General features: G+C 35.8%; 1 long non-coding RNA gene across 1 annotated transcript; it reads right to left on the bottom strand.

The window, feature by feature from the left end:
• Positions 1 to 5,444: 5,444 nt before the first annotated feature.
• On the bottom strand, positions 5,445 to 6,892 carry LOC311084177. Its single transcript, XR_014606449.1, has 3 exons — positions 5,729 to 6,892; positions 5,602 to 5,648; positions 5,445 to 5,472 (listed from the first exon to the last, which is right to left on the bottom strand). It is a non-coding gene; the product is annotated as an uncharacterized lncRNA (long non-coding RNA).
• Between the last annotated feature and the right edge of the window lie 540 nt (positions 6,893 to 7,432).

The following is a 7,432-nucleotide window of genomic DNA, read 5'->3' as shown; positions in this document are numbered from 1 at the left end:
GAGCTAGAGACCTGAGTGACATGCACCCAGAGTTTAGCACCTTGATTAGCTTGTTCAGGTGTGCTGGACTAGGTTGGAGTAAAGCTCTGCATGTAAGTGGACCTTGAGAGACAATGTTGAGATCTCCTGCAATATATTCTGAACTTACAACACTGGGACACCTGAACACTGAGACCAAAGTTCTGCAGAGTTTCTGGTGATCCTTGATCAGCTGCTCAGGTCTGCTTAATTGGGTTTGGAGCTAAACTCTGTGATCAGGACTAGATGGCAAACAATACTGTAAATGGGAGAAGACAAACAATATTATTTTGTTGTAAATAATTTGTTCTGTGTTCATCTGCTTACCTGTACAAAGTATGCATCATGAATAGGCTATAAATTTAATTAGATCTTTTAATAACACTGTTTTACTACATTAATACTAACTACAAACCTGATACAATGACTGGGCAGTGGAGGAAAGCCTTATTTTGCCCTCCAGGTGGGCGTAATGGTGTGCTTACAGCTCAAGTGTTACCTCTAACGTTAGCTGCTAACATTAGATAGCTAAAGTTAGTTAGATGCTAACGGACTTTTTCGAAGGCACTAAACCATTTCTATTAAGTAAATATTCAACGGAAGCGAGTGATTTACATGAAAGAAAGTCTCAGAAACATTTGTATGTACTATTTGTGTAATTTTATGTACTAAACTTACCTTAAAGTTGTTAAAACAACAGTGATAGACGGAGTTTCGCTGATTGTCAGTTGAGCTACTGCCTCGTTTCCATGGTAACGCCCTCCGCTCCAGTTCAAATTCGGCTTGAATGTTCAGCGCGCGCGCCCATTAAAATACATAAAAGTCACGCAGCATTTACATTTAGATTGATGGAATGAATTATTTGATAATCAGCTAAAATATCATGAAACTTGCTATATTATTAAATGGATAGTGGACCTGTGGCCATCGCAAACTGTAAATTGAATTAAAATACTAGTAGCCTAATATCTCGTTATTTCGACATAATAAGGGGACATTCTAATCTGCATTAAGCCACATTAAGCTTTCTTATAATGGTTTTCTATGGGAGGAAAATGCTTAACGTGTAAATGCGTTCATATTATGGGCTCATCTGATTTAGCATAGCCTATTTGTTAGGATTTTAGTATCATAATGATTAATAAATGCACGCACAATTATCCGTGAACTTGATTTGAACAAATGCCTTTCAACTTGTGTGTGCAAAATTCAGAATTAAATTAATGTGCAGAAATTTTTACAAATAGAGAGTATGTAGGCCTACTATACTGTTGTAGCCATTAAAAAAGCGCATTTAGTTTCATATTTGTTAAAATATTATAATGTTTTTTTGTTTTTTGTTTTCCATTTATGTTGATTTATGAAAAGTGAACAGCACGACCAAGTAAGATAGGATGCGCAATATGAGACATGGAGCGGGTCAGACATGATTTTGACCGTTGAAGTTGAAGTTGTTTTGTAGAAAGCCTTTCTTTAAAGTGAATTTCGTTTTGTATAAATTGTATCTTAATTTTAATCAATTTTTCATCAACCAATTGCCTGTATTTAATGAATAGGCTACGAAACAAATATAATGGAGGCGCCCGCGCGCTCACTTGCATTGCACGTGAACTAGAGCACATCCTAACTTAACGAAACTCAGTGTAGGCCTATGCCTCACACAGACATGACAAATACATCAAATACACAAAGCTTGAAATGTCTTTAAACGAAATAATTCAAAACGAAAAAAGAAAAAAGCTACTCTCTGATTATGTAATCCATTAGGCTTATTTATGTGCATTTCTCTCTATAAGCGCGTTCACACGGAGATGGCGATCGTCAACTTCATCTTTGCAGCCGAGTCGACACTTTTAGAGAAAACACTTGTTTATTAATAAAAATCAATACACGCGTCACCGGATTTACAGATGCACACACACATATTATTTCGAAATAACGAGATATTGTGTTGAAATAACATTATTATTAATAATAGCCTACATCTTTTAGAATAGGCCTATTTGATTGAATGCTGAATGTTGCGCTTGTTCAATTTAATAAAATTAAAACTTTAATTGTGATCATTAATATAACTGAATATTAAATATTTAGTGGCCAAGTTTTGCGCAGCTCCCCGTCAATGATCTAGCACCCACTCAGCACATGCGTTAAAAATTCTCTGGCGCTCTCCCTGCAGAGAAGCTACGTAGGCAGTGTAATATATATATATTTTTTTCGTTACCTCCAACCCCCGTTTTGAGTCGCCGGATCCACCCCCCCTCTGCGCTCCGGGACCTCCCACTTTACAAATTAAGCACTGAATAGGCTACATTATAACATAATATATAGGTCTACCTTTAGAAATGGTAAACGAGGTGTAGAAATAAAATAGCAAAAACTACATGATATAATTATGAACATATTTTCATAAAGTATGTCAATCATCATTAGAGCGTCACCCTCAGGCTGCATGAATGCAAGGACATTAACATTTTTCCAAAAGTGTGTATGACATGTTCAGTGATGATTAGCGTAAAAAATGTTATCAGAATATTTATAGGCTATTAAATGAGAAGAGACATCTGAGAGTAAGCATTCACATATCTATGGAGGGATTATTGGGTCAGATTTAAAACTAAAAGTCTAAAACTAAAAGTCTTAAACGAAAACTAAAAGTCTAAATTTGAAACTAAAAGTCTAATTCGAAAACTAAAAGTCTAAGTCGAAAATTAATTTGGTATTTAGGATTGGGCATTTGGTATTTAGGATTGGGCATTTGGTATTTAGGATTGGGCATTTGGTATTTAGAATAGGGCATTTTGTATTTAGGATTGGGCATTTGGTCATTTAGGATTTAGGATTGGGCATTTAGGGATTTAGGATTGGGAATTTGGTATTTAGGATTGGGCATTTAATCATTTAGCCATTTAGGATTTAGGATTGGGAATTTGGGGATTTAGGATTGGGCATTTGATGATTGAGGATTGAGGAGTGTATGCAAATAAGGAGGCGTGGCCCAAATACTGGAGGCTGGGTTTGAAATGGCTGGTGCGCAGAGGCACCTTATGGACAGCAGAGGGAGCTCCCAGTGCTAAGGAGCACTGTAATGAAACCAAACAGAGTGAGCAGGGCTGGAGCGAGGACTGTACTTTACAATGTGATAACTTCAACTTAATGACAGCGTTGTAACATTTATGTGGCCTTACACACAAAGTCACCAGTGAAAGGAGTGCTATCAGTCTGACGACGAGAATAACTATTATTATTATTATTATTAATAGTGAGTGCGCGCTCGGCCGGGGCTCTCTCTCTCTGCTCGTTCTTATATATGCCGTCAAGCGCGCCCGTGTTAAACTGACATGCAAATGATAAACTTTCACTCTATGATGGTTAAACTGTGCAATTAATCCGATAATGATAGGAATGCTCTGCATCCCCGATATTATGTAGAAAATTGTATCTAAAGATTCTTAAATCAAGATGCATTTTTTTTTTATTAGAAAAATGGCATGAGGTATTTAGTCTTTCCCGGGGGAAATTTAGCTTTTTTTTTGGAAATTATCTGCCAATGGGGTACGAAAATGTATCTTATTTCTCAAGGAAAATAATGCAAAATATCCCTTTGCATTAAAGGAATAGTTTACCCAAAAATGAAAATTAGCCCATGATTTACTCACCCTCAAGCCATCCTAAGTGTATAGACATGACATTCTTCTTTCAGGCGAATACAATCAGAGTTATATATAAAAAAAAGTCCTGGCTCTTCCAAGCTTTATAATGGCAGTGAATGGCCGTATATGTTTTGAAGTCCATAAAAGCGCATCCATCATGATAAGTGCATCTATCTATCCATTATAAAATTGCATCTATTCATCATAAAAGGGCTTCACATGGCTCATTGGGGGCTAATAAAGGCCTTCTGAAGAGAAGCGATGTAGGCTACTCTTGTAAGAAAAATATCCACATATAAAACTTTATCGTCTTGTGGTTGAAACTGAAAAAAGTAACAGTGCTTCAATTTGACGCCCAAAGGAATGAATGGAATGTGAAGAATGCATCAATACACATAGAAAAACCTAAATAAAAAAAAAAAAAAAAAACGACAAATTTAAACTAAAAATGCTAAAGATTTACCAAAAAATAATTAATGTCTATATGTGTAACTGAATGCTTACTGAAGAGAAACTGACTTTAGGGCCCAACGGAAACTGTTCATTTGTTCCATATAGACCTATAAAGCCATCTAGTGGCAAGAGTCATGAAATGCTATGTTATATAATTTTTTTCCCCACATGAGTTCGGCAAAGACACACAATCTGTGATTTTTTGAGCTGAATTAAAAGGTTTATGCATTAAATTGTGAGTTATTTTGAATTTAAGTTGAAATAATGTGATGAATGTGCAATTACTATTTATTTATTATTTATTGATAAAATCTAGTAATTTAAAGGTAAATAAAAAATAAATAAAATGAAATAAACGTGCTCAGAATTAATCACACCCCTGGTAAATATGATCAAAATGGCTGTTAAAAATAAATCTGCATTGTTTATCCTTTTGATCTTTCAATTATTCATACCCTTTTATTAAATACCTTTTTACAATCTCCTTTTGCCAAGATAACAGATAACAAGATAATCTCCCTTCAGATTCCCAGATCCATGATCCATGCGCTTCTTCTGTTCAGTTCACTCCACTCATCAGGTCAGGGAACTGGGACGCTCATGGCAGAAGCTTCATTTTGTGCTCCCTAGCACATTTTTGTGTTGATTTTGATGTTTGTTTTGGATCGTTGTCCTGATGGAAGATCCAACCACGGCCCGTTATAAGATTTCTAGCAGAAGGCGTCAGGTTTTGATTTTTTATCTGTTGATATTTGATAGAATCCACGATGCCATGTATCTGAATAAACAGTCCAGGGGCCTGTTTCAGAAAGGAGGTTAAGTGAAAACTCTGAGTATGTTAACCCTGAAATGAGGGAAACTCTGAGTTTTCTGTTTCAGAATGGGAGGTATGTTAAACCTGAGAAAGCAGAGTAAGTCAAGCCCGTTTCTGAAAGAGAGGTAACTTATACTCAGAGTCAGTTACCATGGTAACTTACTCTGTGAACCTAACCTGGTCGGGAGCAGGTTTTCTTCGGTAAACCCAGAGTTTCTATCGGTCTCCTCCCCTTTTTTAAAGGGGAAGCGGTGTTTAAACACCTCATTCATTCTTTCAGTACATTTTTATTAATACAATTAATATTTTATTAATAAATAAAATATTGCTATTTTTACGGCAGTTTTTTTTTTTTTTATAAGATGAAGTCTATATAACTCCTTAACACTGAAAATACAGTAGTAGATTAGAGTTACATAATGTAGTTCTAAACAAATTCTACAGAATTAAACTCTGGCATTTACTGGAAATCACTGAAATGTTGATCTGTGCAACAGAAGTTGATGGACCGCTCTCCTGCTGTTCTTCCACACTCTGGGGGCGGAGGGAGAGATAAGAATACCCGTTTATACTTAGATTTAAACTTAGATTCTCCACATAAAAATGTGAAAAAATCTGAATGTGTAGATTGTTTGATGTGTAGACACATAATATTAACATTACCTCTGTAGGCCTCTCTGTGGCAGCAGAAACTATTTATCCTCATCGTCCTATGAAGATGAGCATTTGGTTGAGTGCACTTTATAACACTATTTGTCATAATTTCTGGTGTATTGAGTAGGCGACTTACAACTGCCTGGGGTTCTGTTGGGACAGGAGGCTCCAAAAGACAGATATTACCATCAGAATCTGTTAGGACCAACAAAAAACCCAACCTCAAAGTAAAATAAATGGAAATATCAAAAATAGCCTATCTAAAAAATTACACATATGTAAACCTCTTACATTTTACGAAGGCCCTTGGATCTTTGGGAGTGACTGGCTCTGAAGTCCCTCCAGGAATTCCCTCAGCCAAAAATGCTGCTACACTGCTAGACACTGGATGCTATTTAGTTATTTAATATGTCAAATGTTTGTAAAGTCAGGTAGCCTACACCCATGATATGCTCAAGCCTTACCTGATTGAATTATGTTTTTATATTTAATTTTCAGCTGCTGCCATGTTCTTTTAATGCCTTTAGGATTGCTCCACATGAAAATTAAAATTAGGTTGAATAACATACTGTTCTTCCAGTTTCACCTCTGATATTACAACAGTTGGGTAAGTTACTCTAAAATAGTTATCAATGTTATCTTCAACAGTGTAATTAGATTAATGTAATAATTACTATCTTTAGAAAGTATTGGTCTACTTATTACTAATTACTAAATCCTCAACCACTTGAACAATACAAGGAGAGACAAGAAACTGCACTTTTATTGCTTTCAAATAAACAATATACAATTGCATGAACTATTCTTGAATTGACCAAAGTGTGTAGAGGGAGAAGGTTACATAAAAAATATACCTTTTTAAAAATGTATGTTAAATCCACTATTGTTTTATACAGAATTGTTCTCTATAGTCTATGCAGTAGCCTATTTAATGTAATTACATCAGATTTTATTTTAAATTACAGAAGAATTAAGAGTTATCCCTTTAATTAAATCACAATATTTAGATTACTTGGTAATTAATTACACCCAACACTGTATAACAGTAATTCCTCTTTTTGTTTGGCGCTGTTGCCATGGTGACTCGTAATATCTGCGCTCCATTGATAATGGCTTTTTATAATTGTGGTGCACGCGCTTAACTCAGAGTAGGTCAACTCAGAGTTGATTGAACTAACTCATTTCAGCTGTTCTGTAACCGAAAACTCAGAGTTTCCCATCTCAGGGTAAGTCAACTCAGAGTTCAAGTTTTAACTCAGAGTTGGTTGAACCTCCTTATTGAAACAGGCCCCAGGACCTCCAGCAGAAAAAATAGGCCCATAACATTAAAGTCCAATGGTAAATTAAATTGTACACACGGGGTACTTTTCATACTTGTGTGCACCAAACCCATCTAGCGTGTTTGCTGCCAAAAAGCTCTTTTTTTTTGTTTCATCTGACCACAGAACCCTGTGTTGTTTGAAGTTCCAGTCGTGTCTGACCACTGAATATGCTGGAGTTTGTTTTTGGAGGAGCGAGGAGGATTTTTCTTGAAACCCTCCCAAACAACATGTGGGGATGTAGGGGCTGTTTGATTTTTTTTAATAGTCTTTCTGACCCCAAGACTCAACTAATCTCTGCAATTCTACATCTATGATTCTTGAAGAGTCTTTGGCCACTCAAACATTCATCCTCTCCGTCCATTAAGACAATATAGACACACGTCATCTTCCTGGCAGATTCGTAACATCTTTACTTGATTATAACTTCTTAATTATTGCCCTGATGGTCAAAATGGGGATTTTCAATTGTTTAGCTATTTTCTTACAGCCACTTTCTATTTTGTGATGCTCAACAATCT

This window comes from Abramis brama, assembly GCF_963993115.1.
Source record: "Abramis brama genome assembly, chromosome: 1".
Lineage (NCBI taxonomy): Eukaryota > Metazoa > Chordata > Actinopteri > Cypriniformes > Leuciscidae > Abramis > Abramis brama.
Note: the sequence above shows the minus strand (reverse complement) of the source record. Positions and strands in the feature narration are given on the sequence as shown.